Source organism: Thamnophis elegans, chromosome 1 (assembly GCF_009769535.1).
Source record: "Thamnophis elegans isolate rThaEle1 chromosome 1, rThaEle1.pri, whole genome shotgun sequence".
Lineage (NCBI taxonomy): Eukaryota > Metazoa > Chordata > Lepidosauria > Squamata > Colubridae > Thamnophis > Thamnophis elegans.
The window spans coordinates 163,555,216-163,576,269 of NC_045541.1; positions in this window are offsets into that span (position 1 = coordinate 163,555,216).

Here is a 21,054-nt window from a genome sequence, read left to right on the forward strand (position 1 = left end):
GGAAAAAAAACAAGGAAAAGAAATAGGATTTTTGCAGTGGAATTCTACAAAGAGAAGACATTTTAAAAAATGAGATTGATTTTAAAAGTTGTTTGTTCAGCTAAGAGAAGTGAACAAAAAATCCTCTGCTGAATAGCTGCCAATTGCACGGAGGGAATCCTAAGAGCTGCTTATTGTTTATTATGAGTAGCTGATTCTTTCTTGAAGATCAAGTAGAGGTTGTGAAAGAAATACAAGACAGCAAGTCTCTGGAGAGCAAACTTACCAAGTACACATGGTTATATGATTGGGATACAATAAGTATGGTGGTGCAATGGCTCAGCACTTAAAGACACTGAGCTTATCAAACCGAAAGCTGGCAGCCCAGGTTCGAGACTCGGGGGCCACAGGACAGGGTGAGATCCTGTCCTCGCCTCAGCTCCTGCCAACCTAGCAGTTCAAAAGCATGCAAATGCAAGTAGATTAATAGGTACCACTTCAGTGGGAAGGTAACAGTGCTCTATGATATTATGTGTCCACATGACCACATAAATGTCTTTGGACAGTACTGGCTCAATGAACTTAAAATGCCCCCTATAATCAACAACCAGTAGCAGAGTAAAATTCATAGGAACTCCTTTACCGTTTTTAATATATGTACGATAAATATATGATCAGGAAGTTTGCCGTTAAAGTCTATGGAGAGATCCTTAACAATGTGCCCCTTAACAAAACAATGCATAGCCAACTAACCTGAGCGCCAGAGAAAGATCAAGAATTATTTCTACTGCATGTGCCTTGAGACAAAAATTAAATAGTTGCAACCCATATTGTTTGGGCCATTTTCTGCCTTAAAAACAATTTGGTAAAAAGTCAGAGCAACTGCAAAGATGTAGCTGTGCTTTGAAGAAAAAGAGGAATGGAGAATAAATGGATGTGCTTCAATTCATCAGAACATTGAAAAATTACCAAGTCAAACAAATGAGCTATGATGCAAATTGTCATGCAAAGCAGCTCTCCAGAAGGCAGAAATTCAAGGAGCAAGCCCACAAGGCAAATGGGACAAAATTCAAAGAAGTGGAGAAGATATTCTGCAATGTTGGAACCCAACTCGGAAACAGTATACCTAAGCAGAGGGGGGAAAGACATTGTTGAAAGGGAGACAGGAGAGAATGTCCCCTAAAGCAGGGGTCCCCAACAGTGATGGGATTCAAAAATTGTTTACTACTAGTTCTGTGTGGGCGTGGCTTTGTGGGTGTGGCAGGGGAAGAATACTGCAAAATCCCCATTTCCTCCCCATTCCCAAAATTTCCACCATCGGTTCTTCAGCACCTGAGAGACCTGGCTTAATACCACCTTTCGTCCCCAACCTCCATTCCATGGACAGGCACTGGTCCGTAGCATGCCAGAAACTGGGCCATGCAAACAAGTGGATCCCCATCTATGGAATACAGGCAACACTTGAAACCATCCCCCCTGCCCTCCGGTCCATGGATAAACCTCTCACCACGGAACTGGTCCCTGGAGCCCAAAAGGCTGGGAGCAAGTGCCCTAAAGAGCTGAGAAAAAGCAGACAAAAAGAAAAAAATGGGATTTGTGTCATCTGACTGTAAAGTGCCATGGGACGTAAATAGGGACAGTTCAGAATAGTTTTCAATTGCCAGAAGTCAAACGTAGACTTGTCAAGACCAAATGTTACAGTAATAAATTAGCTTACTTTTTAAAATCAAATAATGTTATCAGTAGATAGTGGGAATGCTCTGATCTATATCTTTATTTCAAGATTTGAAGTGTCAATAATATCCAATGGTTTATGGTTTTTCCAAACAACTTTTCTAAAATTCTGTTTTCCCTTTGTCGTTATGGGGTACTGTGTGCAGATTCATGAGGAAAAAATGCATTTCAACAACTATAGAATCAGGCTGCAGCATAACAACATTGACAAAAGAGAAGGGGGGGGGGTCTGAATATTTTCTGAATGCACAGTAGAGATATATAATTATATAGTATAAAAATTAAGCAGCAAGGTTTATTTATTTATCTATTAGACTTATATACCGCTTCATAGGGCTTTCAGCCCTCTCTAAGCGGGTTACAGATTTTTAGCAAATTGAGTCAGCAAATTGCCCTCACAGTCTGGGTCCTCATTTCACCCACCTTGGAAGGATGGAAGGCTGAGTCAACCTTGAGCCGGTGAGATTTGAACCGCTGAACTGCAGATAACAGTCAGCTGAAGTGGCCTGCAGTACTGCACCCTAACCACTGCACCACCTCGGCTCCTAAAGGTAAAACTAAATAAATGTACAGAACAGCTGTTAAAAGCAAAACAGTGACTAAAATACATTTTCACTTTTCAGCAAAAGCACGTCATCACTTGAGAAATGACCCACTCTGCTTTCAGGTCTGCTTCACAAGGTGAACATCCGTACAGACAATGCCTACAAATAAATAGAAGCCATCTATAAGCTTGTTTACAAGACAGGCTCTCTTGAGGGTAAAGAACAGGTAGATTTATTTAGAAAGAATGCCATTGTTGTGTTATGTTGTTCCTGAGCCTGCTACGGTCTTTCAAATTAACAGTATATTCCTGACAATAGTTTGGTAGCTGATTGGCAGCCACCGCAGGGCATTTAGCGGATGTCTAAGAGTGAATTCCACTGACCAACCTAGTTGCAACATCACTAGTTGTACTCTCCCAACTACTCTCTGGAGAGGGGAGCTTTTATGGAGTGCTTCACAGTAATTCAATCTTGAAGTAACTAGCATTCAGGCAAGAGTTCGTGATGGAATGTAGTAAGAAGGTAGATTCCCAGGACGAAGGTATATTCCAGAGGAATAAGAGGGAAGTCAGTTCAGAAAGTTTGTGTGAAACAAAGAGAGTGAAGATAATCCCTCCCTAATGCATCCAAGAGCATGGGCTTCATGTGGGGAGTAGTTTGCTTTAGTTGGGCAAGATTCTGTCTATAGGTGTGGAACAATAAAGAAATGTACTCAAAAGTCATGTCCTTGGTTTTGGGAGCCTGACAATTCTCTTTCTATATGAAACAGCTGATATAAGCAACTACTATTGGCTGGCCATTTTGTAGAGCTGTGGTGGTGGTTAGAATGGAGCATTAAAGGCTAATTCTGCCGATTGCCAGCAGTTCGATTCTCACCAGCTCAAGGTTGACTCAGCCTTCCATCCTTCCAAGGTTGGTAAAATGAGGACACAAATAGTTGGGGGGCAATATGCAGACTCTGTAAACTCCTTATAGAGGGCTGTAAAGCAGTATATAAATCTAAGTGCTATTGCTATTTTCATTGGCCTTTAGCCAAAAACCCTAGTCTGAGGAGATGTGCTGATTTTAAAGAATTAGCACCAGATGAAGCACCAGATAAGCACAAGAAGGAATCAAGCTATTCTTCAAAGCACCTGAGGGCAAGACAAGAAGCAATGGGTGGGAACTAATCAAGGAGAGGAACAACTTAAAACTAAGGAAAATTTCCTGACAGTTAGAACAATCAATCAGTGAAACAACTTGCCTCCAGAAGTTGTGAATGCTCCAACACTGGAAGTTTTTAAAAAGAGATTGGATAACCATTTGTCTGAAGGGGTGTAAGGTTTCCTGCCTAAGCAGGGAATTGGACTAGAACACCTCCAAGGTTCCAACTATTCTATTCTATTCTATTCTATTCTATTCTATTCTATTCTATTCTATTCTATTCCATTCCATTCCATTCCATTCCATTCTTTGAATTTTGATGTTCCTGATATTCAATGCAAAGAAATATTTATATCTCCTAGTTTCAGATAGTCGCTACAAATACCAAATACATTCTTTGATCCAGATAAGGCATGCATATTGGGTTGCATACAGCATAGTCACAAAGCCCTCTGCATCCTCAAAGTCAGACTCCCATGTTTTACATGCCCCCCCCCCCCTGAGCATATAAGAAGCTGCATATCCCTAGCTGCTGTTTGGCTGCCCACCAATGAGATCATACTAATTATTTCAGCTGCTGCCTTTGATTTAGTCCAAAGAAACCTGTCATTTCAACAGGTGCTGCTTCCAGATGATAGGAAAGGAAAGAAAAATGCAGAGAATCTGACAGCCTCCAGACAAGCTCCCCCTTTTTTGCCAAGCTGAACTACCTGAAAAGGAAAGCTGCAGCTTGTCATCAGACTAACAGAGGCACAGAGGCACCATCATATAAGCAACAAAGATAATAGGCCTAGTTCTATTGAGACACACAAGTCATCAAGATTAAGAGACACTAGTTAAAAGATGTTTTCAACAATCTCCATGGTCCCTGGGTCATCTGTCTGGCTACGAATAACATAATGAGGGAATTTCTTAAAAAAATAGCCAAGATTTCTACAACTTACCTTATATTCAGTAAAAAGCTTTGCTGGGCACAGAGGCTTCCTTCCATCAAACATTTTCTTCCGCATGGAAAAAGATTCCCCCCACTTTTATTTATTTACGGTACCATAACAGCATCTGTTTAAATGCAGCAGAAACCACTCTGTTGGCCTAATAGCCCATTAATCAATTACTGAATACATCTGCCCAATCTCCCTCGATGGATCTAATAAGGGGTGTCAAACTGATGGCACGCGGGCCAGATGTGTCACATGAGGCCGTGCCCATCCCAGCTCCGCGAATGGGAGAAACCCCGGGAAACATAATGTGAAGGCAATATGATATGGTGAGTATGACACCCATGTAATAAGGCATGATGGGCAAGAGCCAACAGGGCATAGGTGTAGTCCACCTATCTGCAAGAGTCTTGACAAGATCTCAGGCTTCATAAATAATAATGCAAAATAACATAAATCTAGGTAAACAGTGCACTGGATTATTCTGTAGTATCTCAGTTTACTGAATTACTCTATAGAATGTCTAACAGCTGCAGTGTTCAGATTGCTATGAGGACAGCCTCTTTATTTTCAAAATGCTGTGCAATTTCATTAAAGCAAGCATCCAAATGTTCCAGTATTACTTAGGGCAGATTTCACCAGGTCTTATACTCTTTCAGAAAGCTTATCTTAACAGCTGCTGGAGAATACAGTGAGCTCAACACAGGTGATGCTGGTTAAGGCACCAGGCTAGAAACTGGAAAACTGAGTCCTACTCATCTCTTTGGCATGAAGCCAACCACTTGAGCTTGGGTCATTCATTCTCTCTCAGCCATAGGAAGAAGAGGGCAAAGGCAAACCACTTCCAAAACTGCAGGGACTTGTCCAGGTAGCTGCCAAAAACCAATGTCAACTTGAAGAAACAAAAACAAAGCACAAACATACTTTTGGTAATATAAAGACTCCAATTTGATTAATCATTCCTCAATAAGAGTAAACTCTGGAGAAGATATCAACTCCAGTCATTGGAGATATCCTACAACATTCACAAATGATCTATATTCCATAGGTCCATGCTAGCAGACTTTTCTAAAAAGTCCACCCACATTGCAGAGCATCACAGTCAGGGGTGGGTTGCCACTGGTGTTACTGCCAATTCACTTCACTCGCCCGCCCACCACCGTGCGTTGCTTACGCATGCGCAGTTGCCTATTAATTGTTTTGCCCATGTGCAGAACATTATAAAATGAGTAAAAAACATCCCAGCAACGGCATGGGTGACCAGGGAAACAGTTCAGGGGTATGGGAGCTGGCGGTCCCTACCAGTTTGGCGGACCCAGTCCCAATGTCTACTACTGGTTCGCCCGAACCAGTGCGAACCAGTAGCAATTCACCTCTGATCATGATGTGGTGTGATTTACCAGGATATATAACTGTAACAATGGCATAATCTGAATCCTCCCTACCCTACAAGGAATTTGGAGGAGGGTAGTATTGAATATGGGATGTTTTTTTTCTTTTTCTCCCTATTGGAAATTGTCCAAATAATTATCAAAAATTGTTAGAAGCAATTTGCCCATTCCAAACATCTATAACTAAATTAGTTTGCAGGAACAGAAGGTCTAAAAATCTGGACTATTAGAGGAAATATGCACGGACTTGATTCACTTCATTTACCTGTGAATTTGTAGCCTCTGAATTGCTTATGGCTCCAATACTGCCAATTTCTGGCCCCTATTTTGTTTATAATTGCTCTCTTTTTAGGAAGGCAGGTCAAACAATTATCATTAATACTGACTTGTCCAAACTTTCCATTAGCTAGACAAAGAAACTGCAAGAATAGGCTTCCAGAGACACCAAAGCTCAGATTTATTGTAGAAAAGTTAATGAAGCCATTATGAAAGAGTTCCAGCAACTGCTGTACATCAAGTACAACCCTTATATGTAGTGAAATCAAATTCTTACTCCTATTCTCCTACTCATGTGATGTAATGGCTAGAAACCATTCTCTTTTGGGTGGAAGTCATGGGAGTTTGGTAATGGATTGATCCGGTAGCATGTTGCTTTCTCAAATCTTTTGAATTCATTTGAGGTTGAATGTGAGGTCCAAATTAGATTATGTACACCAACGTTTCTCCATCTTAGCAACATGAAGATGTATGTACTTCAATTCCCAGAGTTCCCCAGCCAACATTGACTGGAAAATTCTGGGAGTTGAAGTCCACGCATCTTCAAGTTGCTAAGGTGGAGAAATACTGATATAGACTGTGGCAACAACCTATTCAGTAATCATGATAGCTTCTATTCATCTTAGGAACATTCATGGCAGTTACATTTCCCTTATCTATGTCTCAGAGAGAAAAGAAGAACTGATTTGTATCTTCACAAATTCAGTCGAGTTTTGGGTTGCTCAGATAAGTAACAATTGAACTACACTAATTAGTTCTGGTTGAGAAGAGAAGCCAATGACCCGATTTTCCAGAAGAAGCCAAACCAAACATAATTAAAGCTGAGAAAGAGGATGGGGCAGAAGACATGTGAAGAAAGAGAGAGAGTTAACAGGTCAATGGTGTATGGCATAATGCTTACCGCATTCTGCTTATTAGCATTAACTTCATATTTAAAAAATATTAACACCATAAATAAGGGGAATAAAGGAATTGGAAAAAAATGGAGAAAATGTTCTATTATATTCCTTAGTTCCCCTGACAACAAACCAAGAAATAACAATTATTCCCCAATTTCCTTTTGATATTTCCCTTTTTGCTGAAAGTGGGCTTTACAGCTGTGAGGGGAAGCTATGCACCTCAGATGCTGATGATACAATTTGGAGGTGGATGGACCAAACTATTTGCAAGGAAGTGAAAAAAGATTGGAGTAATAACAAACAAGTCCAGAAGTTATTTGTTATTACCCTAGCTGAAGTTGCTTACTATAATGTATTTTCCTCCTTCCTCTCCTTGTAATTATTTGATGCAAATGACTAAATGATTTATATGATCATCTTATTTTTACTTTCAAGGTGTAAAACTGTTTCATGAAAGAAATGATGTTCATTCCTTAATTGGGTACGTAATTGTTTAAAGGCATATATGTGTATGTGTGCAAGAAATTTCCACTAGAACATTTTGTTCAAAAATTAAATCAGTCTAGTTTTAACTTCTCTAAGGGGCTCAGATTTTTCCCAATACTTCCTTCATTCCAAATATAAAGCTAATATTTCAAAAATCCACCTGCATTAGAAGTTTTGTTACTAAAATTGGCCAGCATGGTAGAGAATTAGTTAGCTGTGATTTAATGGAAGTTGAGTTTGTGGCATATTTCAGTCGCTCTTGCTTCCAAGCTGCAAATTTGCACTTACTTGACCCCATCTAAGCATTCAAATCTCATTGCTTTATTGACAGAAGAAGAAAAAATCATCCATTTCATTCAGAGACAATTCACTCACTTGGGTGCAACAAATCCAATGTGGGAGGAATTATGTAAATCATTGCATCGCATCATAATGATTTAATGTGCAGCAAACCATAAAAAACAGCCTGCTATATTATGCCACTTTGTAATATACCAAGCTGCTTTAATCAAAATTTCTCAAATTGTTCTTATCCCATTAGAAGGATTGGGGGTTTTTTGGGGGGGGGGATTATGTTGAGTGCATTACGCGTTCTCCCTCCAGCTCTGTTTCTTCAACAAATCCAAATTACAATAAGCTCAGTGTGACTTTTGGTTCTTAAAATCATTTATTCATAGAATTTCATGATTTGGACTTACATCTGCCTTAGACCAAGAGCATTTTAGTTGGCCAATTCACACCATTGCTAATATTAAGTTAAAGGCAAATAGATTACTTTTCAGATTGCTTTTCTGAGATTTGTAGAGCTGTATTCTGTTTATTTGGGAGGGGTGGAAAAGCTGGGATGTTTGCTGGTCAAGATGACCATTGATTGGCCTTGGTTTACTCAAATCTGATCAATCAACTTCTGTTCTTTCTACCCATCACCAGGATTCTTTCTCTATTATCTCTGAGAATGGAGAGGTCCTTGATTTAATGAACTTCCTGCCTTCCCAGAAGGCAATTTGCTAACCCTCTACCCTACTTTTAAGCTATTCATTTGTCTCTTATCAACATAACACAAACCTTTTGGCAGATAGCTGGATGATAGATTAGCTGTGTAGCAATTGGGGATGTGATAATAAGTATGATAGAATAAGTGTCTAGTAAAATTATGCCTTGGACATGATGTGACAGTAGTACTGTTCTCCGGGGAAGGAGTAATATTTTGATGATGTAAGAAAGAGGCAGGACTCTGAGAAAAACCAAATAACCTTACAGAGTGGCAGAATGCATGAAATGACAGCATCTGAGAAGACTAATATAGTACATATCTTGCAAATGAAGCCTTCTACTATAATTTAAAAGTCTTTAGGAAGAGGTTTGAATCAAACTACTATAATGCTCAACGTATCTGAAGAACCACTATGTAATGCAAGGACAACAATGAATATAAGTATACTTTCTGGGGGAAAATAATGCTAATGTTAACTGAATATATATTGTAGAATGAAAATGAGGCTTTTAGTTATACTAGATGAAACATTTGAGATGGTAAATATTATTTGAAGCTGTAGATATTAAAACACTTGTAACCAAACGACATGCTGCATGTGATGATGGTTTTCTTTTTTTTTCTTTTTCTTTTTTTCCTTAAATATTAAATATATAACAGAGAGATATGGGGTGTGTGTATGGGGGGAAACGTAGTAGGGGTAGATTGCTACAGGCAGGGGAATAAGAAATGATACGAAATTATAATCTACTAAATGAAACAATGAATGTATAAGAATGATAAAGGTTAAAACACCTGTAATCAAATGACATACCGCATGGGATGATGGGCTTTGTTTTTCTTTTTTTGTGTGTTTGTTTTCTCTTTTTTTCTCTGCCTTTCTTTTTCTATTGTTATGTGATTATGTTGTCTATGTAATAAAAAAAAATTCTATAAAAAAAAAAAGAACCACTATGTTACTATTTTGTTCAGGTGTCTTCCTATTTCAGAGCCAGTTCTTATACCCCTGTTCTCCAAAAGGAGTGTCATGTTGGGCTCTTTTTCATAGAAATCATATTAACAAGTAGTGTCCTTTGGGGGGTAGAGTTGGTAGCTATCCCACAGAAGTGTTGGTTCCATCTACAATAATACATACAGCGTATTGGAGTTATAAATTGGATTATCATTTTTGGGGGTGCTATTCAAAATTCACAAGAAAAACATTGTAGAAAAAGATATAATAGTCTCTCAAGTTTGTGACACTCAGTTCCAATGTCAGCCCTGCCTCAACTCGAACTTCTAAGTAACAATTATTCTTAACACCATTTGGATGATAAAGGTAAAGTTTACTAGATGTCAAGTGATGCAAAGCCAGAACTGAAAGTTGCATGCCAAAATACCAGTGTAACTTTCTCCTTCCCGAAGGTGCCTCTCATGCTTGTTCCCCTCAAAGTCCAATCAAGTTCAAAATAAATGTTTTTATAAAATGCTCTTCTGAGGAATGCAGCTGAGCTCAGCTTCCAAACCACTGACTTTGAGACAGTGTTCGAAGTGGAATAGTAAACTCTCATCCCTCTGATGTATGCCTCCCTTCCCATCAGACCCCAGAGTCTATGGCAGAGTGGCACCAAAATAGCTTCTGGAGGCATAGTAGAGTAGCATAGTAGAAGCCGTGGTGGCCAGCGGTTAGAGTGCAGTACTGCAGGCTACTTCTTCTGACTGCTGGCTGCCTGCAATTTGGCAGTTCGAATCTCACCAGGCTCAAAGCTGACTCAGTCTCCCGTCCTTCCAAGGTTGGTAAAATGAGGACCTCAATTGTTGGGGGCAATAGGCTTACTCTGTAAATCAATTAGAGAGGGCTGTAAAGCACTGTAAAGTGGTATATAAATCTAAGTTCTATTGATATTGCTATAGTAGTATAGCATCAAAGCATCGAGGTGGCAACTGATTACATCTGGTGGTAGATATTTCACTCCTGAAGCCTTGAAGAGTTGGTATTAGTTTAGCTGTTATCTACATTCTGCTTCTTGGGACATGTCGAAGGATAAAATCATAGAAATCCTCAGCTGCTAGAGCATTTGCTGTATACCTGATCCTCAATCTGCAAGCGTGTTTCCCTCTTCGGCTGCCAACATACAATAGTATTTAATGTGTAACTGGGAGATAATAATTATAGCTTTTTAATTGGGTTGGTATATTTTGTAGGGCTGTTTTATATATTGCAAACGTTTTTGGGATTTATAGAAATGAGAAGTCATCTACAATTTTCTTTAATAAACAATCAAGAAATGGTATTAATTTCATGTATGTATGTATGTATGTATGTATGTATGTATGTATGTATGTATGTATGTATATATGTGGGGGAGGGAGCTGGAACCGGTTCTAAATGGCACTGATGATTTATGGAACCTCTTCTATAGAAGAGGTGAAATTCAATTTTTTTACTACCGGTTCTGTGGGCATGGCTTGGTGGGTGTGGCAGGGGAATGATACTGCAAAATTTCTATTCCCACCCCATTCTTGGGCCAGCCAGAGATGGCATTTGCCGGTTCTCTGAATTACTCAGAATTTCCACTACTATATACATACATACATACATACATACATACATACATACATACATACATATAACATAACACATATACATGTATACACACAAACACACATACACACATTCATAGATTTTCACAGGTGTAGGTATGCTGGTCTTGTATTTGGGTCTTTTTCTGTGTAAGATTGAGATTGTCTTGGCAATGTTTCGGTGAGGTCTCACTCGCCATCTTCAGGCTGGTGTTTTCGGCTTCGACGAAACATTGCCAAGACAATCTTAATCTTACATGGGAAAAGACCCGAATACAGCAAGATCAGGATATATATACATACATACACACACATACACACACACACACACACACACATCATATACATATACATATACATATACATATACATATACATATACATATACATATACATATACATATACATATACATATACATACACACACACACACACACACACACACACACATCACAGTTTTGGATAGACTATACAGATGTCTTCCCATTATTCCAGGTCTCTTTTGAATGAATCCCTGAATGTGACTATTTGCATATTGATGCAGCCATTTGTACAGAAGACCATTTTCATGTGGAATTCCTAAACAGGATACATAGGAGAGGTGATCAGCTTTTACAGCCTGTTACACAATTTTCTAGCTCAGTTCTCCTCTGTGTGATAAAAAAAATACACTCATTCAGAGACAATAACATTGCAGTAATGGGTCCCCAGGCACCATCTAAAAATGCATCAAGCCGTTTTTCTATGCTGAAGATCATCTTCATTAGAAAGTGACAAGTTGGTGTGTGTGTGAAATGGGTCACTCTAATTAAAAATTGGGCAGTGAGGCCAACTGGAAACAGAAAAAAAGAGGAAGCCCCAGATGTGAGAAACTGTAACAATTACACTCTCTCATGAAATTAGCTGTTGAACGAGAATGGCATTACTCTTCCACCTCCAGTACACAGCCGCTGAGGAAGCACAAAACTATTAGGTATATATGACTGGGACATTTTTCCCATAGAACATCTCCAAATTGGATGAAGCAAATTCACCTTTTCCCATTACTGATTTCAGAATCAGTAAGATTCAGAGGGTAAAAGGTTGAAAGGTTTTCTGGCTACAGTAGACAAATGTGTGTCTCTCTGTGTGTCGGTATGTATATATACATACACTTATACATAAACAAACATATACATATACTTATGTATACATTGGTGTGCATATATATGTAGGGGCACAGTGGCTCACTGGCTAAGACACTGAGCTTGTTGATCAGAAAGGTCGGCAGTTCAGCGGGTCGAATCCCCTAGCGCCATGTAATGGAGTGAGCTCCCATTACTTGTTCCAGTTTCTGCCAACCTAGCAGTTCGAAAGCATGTAAAAAATGCAAGTAGAAAAATGGGGACCACTTTGGTGGGAAGGTAACAATACTCCATGGATCTTCAGCGTTTAGTTATTCTGGCCACATGACCACATGACCACGGACAGTGCTGGCTCTTTGGCTTAAAAACAGAGATGAGCACCACCCCCTAGAGTCAGGAATGACTAGCACGCATGTGCGGGGGAACCTTTACCTTTACTGTGTATGTGTATGTGAATATCAGAGGTGGGTTGTAGGCGGTATGCCCCGGTTAGGGCATACCTGCCCAGAGCACAGGGTACCGTTCCGGTACAGTGCTCCGGAGAGCCCACCTGCCTGCCCTCACTCCTTACCTGTCTTTAAACTCTTCGGCTCTTCTGCGCACACGCACAGCTTGTACAGCCCCTGTGCTATGCTCTGCCAAGTAGCTGGAGTGTCGTGGAGGCTCACGGAGGCGTCGCTGGAGGGTAAGATCCATGTGCATGCTGGGCACATGTGCGCGCACGCTGCACACATTCATGTGGAGGACACCAGGCACCGGTACGGTTGCAATGGGGTCTGGTGTGTGTGTGTGTGTGTGTGTGTGTGTGTGTGTGTGTGTACACACCAGTAGTGAATTCTGGATCCTGGTACAACCGGTGCGGCGCAAGTGCAATGGGGCCTGGCTTCCCCCACATGCCATACTGGGACATACCACCTGCAACCCACCCCTGGAACACACACATATCTAACAATTTGAGCAGGTGTAGAGTTGAGCGGTTTGCCAATATCCCAAAAGATATTTCTTTTCAAAAGTCAATTGGATTTTGTTTTTCCTAGGAAAACAAAGTCCAGTTGCCTTTTGAAAAAGTCCATTTGGGACCACTGTGACCTGGATGACTGAGAATCTTCATAGACATTTAAGTTGACAACAGTTTATGGCTTGCTATCTACAGGTAGTCCTCAACTTACAACCACAATTGAGCCCAACATTTCTGTTGCTAAACAAACAGTTATTAAGTGAGTTGCACCTCATTTTATGACCTGCATTATTCATTTATATTTTATATTTCTTAACTGCCCATCTCCGTCATTGTGTCAGTGATTTACCACTGTTAACTGTTTTATTGCCGTGTGAGACTGTGAGAGACGAAATCCTGGAGCAACATTATGAAAACAAGGCTTTTCTGGGCAGTATATCCTTGTTTCCATTACCCCCTTTTCATTCCCCATGACTATAAATAGTAGGGGCATGTAGAAATCAGATGTAAAACAATGGAATGTCTAAAGAAAAAAAAAGTGACCTTTCCCTCATTGGAACCTAGTTCATGCACTGGATTCTGCAGACTGCCTATGTATGACTAAAACCATGTTTATTAAGAAGGTCTAGAGGCAAATCCAAAAGGGCATTTATGAAGGAAATGAAATGCTGCCACAGTTCTTACTTACATGCCTGAATACACAAGAGGAAGGAAAGGAAGCCCACTGTTCTTCCTGTCAGGGTTCCAAATAACAGCCCAAATGAAATCAAAACACCAAGCTCAGAGGCTTCCCCGAGGTATTAGGCAAGTCATATTGGCACAGCTGGAGAAAACCCAACTCTGAAGTTCCCTGGGTTTTCCCAACCCAGTTCAAAGTCCAAAGTTCTTCCCCACATTACACACCATCATCACATGCCCCATTCAGGTCTCTCTCCTCATCCAGGATGACTCCCATCCATGCCCCTCCAGGTGCTGGTGAGAGTGTCCTTGGTTCCCAGAAGAGAGAATGTTATTTTGGCTACATATTCCCTCAGCTATCTCTACTGCCCTCCTTCCTTTCCCACCGCTCCAGCCAGCCTCGCTGGGGCAACCCTGAAGACATTCAAAGATGGCTCCAGAGTTGACACTTCCTGTAGGAGGAAAGCTGAAGGGAAAAATCCTTGAATCTTCCAATCAGTAGAAAACATAGTCAAGGAGAAAAACATAGGAGGATCCTATGATAATAAGATTTGTCATAATATTGGTAGAGAGAGGAGGGTCAAAATTTAAATCAGAGTCTTCTCTCATATCCCTTTAAGGCCGAAGATTGGGAAGTGGGCAAAACACTCTAATTCTTATCTACCTTTATGACCATTGCTGGTGGCTTCCATTTTCTTTTTCCTAAAGCCACACTCCAAATAATGCTATATGATCACCTACCATCACTCTTATAACCTTGAGAAAGAAGAATAGGGAAGGGTAGAAACAAGAATCAGTTGTTTCCATTCTAAAAGTCCCTCTCTGAGGAAGATGTTCAAAAATGTGAAAATAAAGTAAATAAATAAAGCAAATAATGGTGGAAATGTGATTTCACTGACAGAAGTATCTCAGGAAATGGATGAATATCAATGTAGGTTTAAATTAAGACGACAGGATACTCCATGGAATGTTTACTGTTATTTTATTTCTGTTTCCTATTTGTATGTTTAAATTATTTTTATTTGCTTACTCATTCATTCCACTTTTTCTGCTATTAATCTGTTTATTAATCACAGTCATCTAAGCAAATCCCAAAGGCAATAGATTCTACAGTTTACCTGCATTTTGCACTTATTTATCATGAAATATCATCCGTAACCTTCTTGGCTTAGAGATTTTCTGCTTCAGAAAATCTCTTAAAGTAGAGAATTTGCTCTCATCAGATATGGTAAAGGCCACCCATTTAAATTGTTTTTAAAGTGGATTAGATAGTTTCAAGAAGAAGAGGTCAATCAAAGGCTTCTAGTCATATTGTATTTGGATTCAAAGGCAGCACATTTTAAATTCTATTTGGATAGAATATGGAAGAATGTCCTTTTCTTAGCCTTCTATTATGAGCATTCTGGATAGGTATTGTATGTTTGCTTTATCTGTTATTCTCAACCTTGACAATTTTAAAATGTGTCTACTTCAACTCCCAGAATTCCACTGCCATTCATAGCTCTTGTGTTCTGTTCAGATCCACCATAGTGCTTATGTTTTAGCATTTGAGCCATGGTGGCACAATGGTTAGAATGCAGTACTGCAGGCTGCTTCTGCTGATTGCCGGCTGCCTGCAATTTGGCAGTTAAATCTCACCAGGCTCAAGGTTGACTCAGCCTTCCATTCTTCCAAGGTGGGTAAAATGAAGACCTTGATTGTTGGTGGCAATATGCTGACTCTGTAAACTGCTTAGAGAGAGCTATAAAGCACTGTAAAGCAGTATATACGTGTCAGTGCTATTGCTATCTTACACTATTAATTCTGATTGTTGATCTTTTAAACTCCTTTTGGCACAAATGACTAACAGATTCACCAAAGAGATCACTTCTCTCATTTTTTAGCTTTAAAATGTCAGAACTATCATCCTGCTGCACCAGCAATGCTTTGCCATATTCCAGTCTGCCATATGCAATAGGGGGTAAGGAACTGCAGGGAAGCAAGGGTCTGGGATAAGGAGAATCAAAACTACTCATTGTGCCATCCAATGAGAGCTGCTGGCTAGTCCAAGGTCACATCATGGAATGAAATATCCTCCAGCCCGCCAAGCCAGGGACTGTTACCAAAACAATTTGTTTGACTCTAATTGGACAAGGGGAGATATCCAGGGAGGAAGGGGAAAGGGAGGGAAGGAACATATTAATCAGATGCTTTTGGGTTTGAAAAAACAGATTTGGCTTTGCTATGCTGTAACCACTTGGCTTTAGTAATGTACACTTTCACTAGGAATGGAGTTGAGAATCTTTCTTTTCTAATTGACCAAGTTGGGACAGCAGACATAAAGGTTATCAGGGCTAAGGACAAACATACTCCTCACCCTAAATTCTGAGTTTATCTGACCATATTGTGTCATACAAAACAACTTCATTTATGGCAGCCTCTATTTTTTTAATGATCAGTGAAATAACAGCTAGGGTAGATTCCACAGCTTAGGGGTTTTAGCTTCAGAAATTAGAAATAATATCATTTCAGAAAAGGACAGAAAGATAATGATTGAAAAGTACATGAATAGGAATTGGCTGGTTAGTGAGACCTGCACTGTAGAAGATTTAATTGGGTCTCTATCAACTGTAGCACATTTTTTTTTCTTTTGAAAAAGTAAGACTTTGCAAACTCTATGGGTAGGAAAAAAGACTTCGATGAACAGGAGAATGTTGATCAAAATTATGGGAGAATTATTCATTCCTGGGAAGAGAACAAATGTGGATATTTCTTATTATTCTTATAACTTACCATTGGGATTCTACTCTTTCCACAGCTATGAAAATAACACAAATGTCAGAAAGTTCAACTTTTAAAAGGTAAATTGGAGGGGGAAAAAAACCCTTGATGAAATCTACTGTTACATGCATAGATATTTGCTTGTACAAATGAGACTTTTCCCTAACTTTTGGCCTTGCAGTGTTCCTATTCTGTCAAGGTCATCTTCCTTACTCTCTACAGATAAGATACAGGATGAAGAGCAACAAGGCAGTTGATTTCCATAATTTTATTGGAATTAACTAGGCATTTCTGATCCAGGTGAGTACACCTCAAGGAATATTGCCTTCTACTTAAAGATATAATTTGTTTTTCAGCCCAGTATCTTTGACATTGTATGATAATATATCTACAACTTTCAGGCCGGTTTTTTGCATGCTTACCCAGATCTTTTTGGGATATCTTGGATCTTCCTCATCTCAGTGTATATACCTACCCATCAGTGAAATTATATTAGATAGCATTAACTATAGAGAACCACTGGAATGTATATGATGCATTTTTTTAATAGAGAAGGGTATTCCTCCAAATGGGACTCTCTCTACATCAGAAATAGTTGGGGGGGGCTTGAGAGAATGGAGTGAAGGGCAAAATAGATTTCTTAAGCTGTTTGATTCCTTGTGTAATAATAGCAATAACACTTAGACTTATATACTACTTCACAGTGCTTTTACAGCCCTCTCTAAGCGGTTTTACAGAGTCAGCATATTGCCCCCAACAATCTCATTTTACCCACCTCGGAAGGATGGAAGGCTGAGTCAACATTGAGCCTGGTGAGCTTCGAATTGCCAAATTGCAGGCAGTCAGCAGAAGTAGCCTGCAGTACTGCATTCTAACCACTGCACTACCGCAGCTCTTGGATTTTTAACAGATAAAGACATTAGCTGCATGGTTTTTTTTTCCCATTGTTAGTGAAGTGACCCACCTCCTTGTTAGTTTATGGGAAAAATCTTAGAAACAAAATCTACGCAAGAGTATAGTGCTTCGAAATGGGAACTAGTGAAGCTGCTGGAATTCTTGTAATCCCTTAATAAGTCTTGCTAAGGGGGATTTTATGTGAATCGTGGTCAGAAAGAATCACATTAGTTTTAAGATACTTATCAATGAGTATGATACACACAGAGACATACACAATTAATCAGTGGAATAACTTGCCTCCAGAAGTTGTGGGAATTCCAACATTAGAGGTTTTTAAGAAGAGATTGGACAACTATTTGTCTGAAATGGTATAGAATTTTCTACTTGAGCAGGGAGTTGGACTAGAAGACCTTTAAGGTCCTTTCCAACTCTGTTATTCTGACACACCCTCTCACACTCATGCACAGAGCAAATTGGAGTTTGGTCCTAGCCATTTTTGGAGTGCAGCCCTCAGCATATATACAAAACTGACTGGAGCCCTTGATTCAGGGGTGGGCTACTGGGAGTTTGCATGGGTTCAGGTGATCCTCTAGCTAGGGTTCTGCCCAGTTTGGCGAATCCCCAAATGCCACCTCTGGGTGGCCATGCCCACTCCTCCCCACCTCTCGTGGCCCTCCTTGCCCCTCTCAGGAGTCTCCACGTGGCCCGTTCATCATGCCAGGTAAGTACAGGGCCTGCACGGTGGGAGGGGGAAAACAGGTCTACCAGAGGTTTTGGAAGTCTGGAAATGGACCTTTTTCCCACCTCCAGAGGCCTTTTGGAGGGCTTCCGAAGGCCGGGGGAAGCAGTTTTCGCCCTCCCAGAGGCTTGAAGAAAGCCTCTGGACTCTGGGGAGGGCAAAAAACACCCTCTCCAGAGTGGTGCAGAAGACAACTAGGCCATGCCCACCCAGCAATAGGGGCAGTGAACCCATTGCTGCAATTTTTGAAGCTCACACCTACCTGGTCCAATGGAAATACTGCAACCTGCTTTGTATCTTAAAAAAAACCTCAAGCTATCACATTCTAGCCAGCTCTTTATAAAGATTTATAATGCATTTGTTCAGCATAGGCAAAACTGAAGGTCTTCAAAGAATTTCAGCTTTTTTTTCCCACAGTCACTGGCCATTGTTCATGCTAAAGTTAGGTCATGACTGCTTAAAGTGATTATTCTATTGCGAGTTTCCTGCCAGTAATATTTGGGCATGGTTCTTGATGCATATAAGTGTGCTATCTCCAAAAGACCATGATCTATCTCCCCAGCAGTTGATAGAGGTCTCCGGACTTATCCTTGTATGAGCCCATGCTCAATGGTGCCTCTCATGTTTTTCCAAGAATGAGATTAGAAGTGGACTTGGCAGAAGCTCAGGACTGCTTTGCCAATTCAGAGGAAAATGGACCAAAAAAAATCCAAAATGTGCTACAAGAAATTAAACTGAGAGAGAGAAAAGTCCAAAATTCACTGGAAGATCCTACCATACTTAATCAACTGAACTTACTACAAGAACAAATTTACTTGTTGACTGTTTCAGATTAGGTTTAGGTTTTAGGTTTTATTTGACTTGTATGCCGCCCTATTCCCAAAAGACCCAGGGCAGCTAATAATTAGAAAGGGAGGGGGTACAAAAATAAAAATAGAAAACAGAAATTTAAAATACAACAACAGTCATAACCTCGAAGGGGGCTGGATAGTTCAATAGCCCCAGGCCTGCTGGAACAGCCAGGTCTTAGTTGCTTTGCGGAAGGCCGGAAGGGTGGTAAGGGTCCGGATCTCAACGGAGAGATCATTCCAGACGGCCAGAGCAGCCACAGAGGGTTCCAAGTAACACCCCCAACGAAAGAAGACTCGGAGGCTTGAAGTTCCTCAAAGTTCCATTGTATTAGAGATGTCATATTGGCACATCTGGGAAAACTTGAATTTGAAAGTTTCCAGGTTTTACCCACCCAAATGAAAGTCCAAGTCCCTGCCCAGTACCCACATGTCCATCACATGGTCCAATCGGGTACCATCCAAAACAGGCGATGCCTCCCAGTCACCTCATTGTAGCTGCAGGGCAAGATGGTCTTGACTTTCTGAGAAAAGAATGTTGTTTTGACTATATACCACCCACATTTTATGTAATCCCCCTCCCATTTTCCCACAGTAGAAAATGTGGCAGGCCTGAAGGCCCAAATGTAAAAAATGGCTTCCAGGTCTGACAAATAGTTGACTTACTTGCAATCAAGACATAGAACTGTAGTAAAGGGAAGCTCCATAAGGCCATTAAATTCAGGATCTAATACCACCATTTTATATTTAGTGAAAAACTCCTGTAACCAGGAATCCAGCTGTAAATCAGAATATATACGAAAAATGAAGATGCACTGAGGTTATTGAGGAAGTTTGCAAATTTCATCTTTCTATGATCAATTAAGGAATGTTTTTGTGTCACACCAGCAAAAACATGTTTGGATAAATATGTACTTGACTACAGCTTAGGGTAAATCCCAAACATTTAAATTTCCAAAATGCTTCTAGTGGATAAATGAATTTGAACAGAATATAAATTGCTGGGCTTTATAGAGTCTTAACCATGCATTCATGAATAAAGCTCCAAAATTCCTGAGTGACTCAGAAGTCATTTTTGTTTTGTGCAGCAAAAACAAAAATTAAATTTAGCCCAAGTCTTTAAAAATGCAAAACAAACAAACAAACTAATCAATCAATCAATCAATTCTGGATGATGTTCCTATATGTATAAATATGTTGAAGAAAGAAAAAAAATCAATGAACTTGCCTGATCAATACCTTCACTTAGAAAAATATACAGTTTCTTTATTTTCAAAGTGTTTTATCACTGATAGGATCAATTTCCCATTCAGTGGAAATATTTACAATTATATTGTCTGGAGGAAGGAATTATCTTTGTGCAGCTGTCTTCTTAGTGGGACAAGCTGAGTAAACACAACTAAGTCTCACTCTATCAGACACAAAGTAAACATTTAAGACTGGCAACTTCATGGTTAAGGTCCATATGTGGAGGCAGTGTTGTCTTTTCACTGTGAGAGGCTTAAATGGAGTCCGCTTTGCTAATATGTTTATTGGATCACTATGTTTATTGAAGCAAAAAATTGCTTTTCTCTTTTTGGGTGGGGGACATTTATTTACTGATTTATTCATCGAATATACATGGCCACCCATATCACAAAAAGTGACCATGTATATATATATAAACAATTATCCAGCATTCTTTTTAAAATCATGATTAAAGGATAACCAAGGAGGGAAGAAGATGTCAGCAAAGATGGAGCCCCTTCAGTGCCTTGCCAGTCCCCTGTGGCACCCAGGCCTAATGGCATAACAGGTTTGAGAGACTTGTGGAAATCTCTCAAATGGGTGGAAACATCCAGGGACAGGGGAGAGAATGTTCCAGAAGGCAGGTGCCAGGGCAGAGAAGGCCCAACTCCTGGGCCCCACCAAATTTAGCTTCCTAACAGACAAGGCCTGTAGTGTACCTCTTCTGCTGGTTCTGACAGATGTAATTGAGAAGAGGCGATCCCCCAAATAACCCAGTCCTGTGGCTTTAAGCAAGGTTTGGGCCTTTTATGGTCTGCAGACCACATCTGGCTACAGCTGGTCCCAGTCCAGCCCACAGCATTGGTAGCATCAAT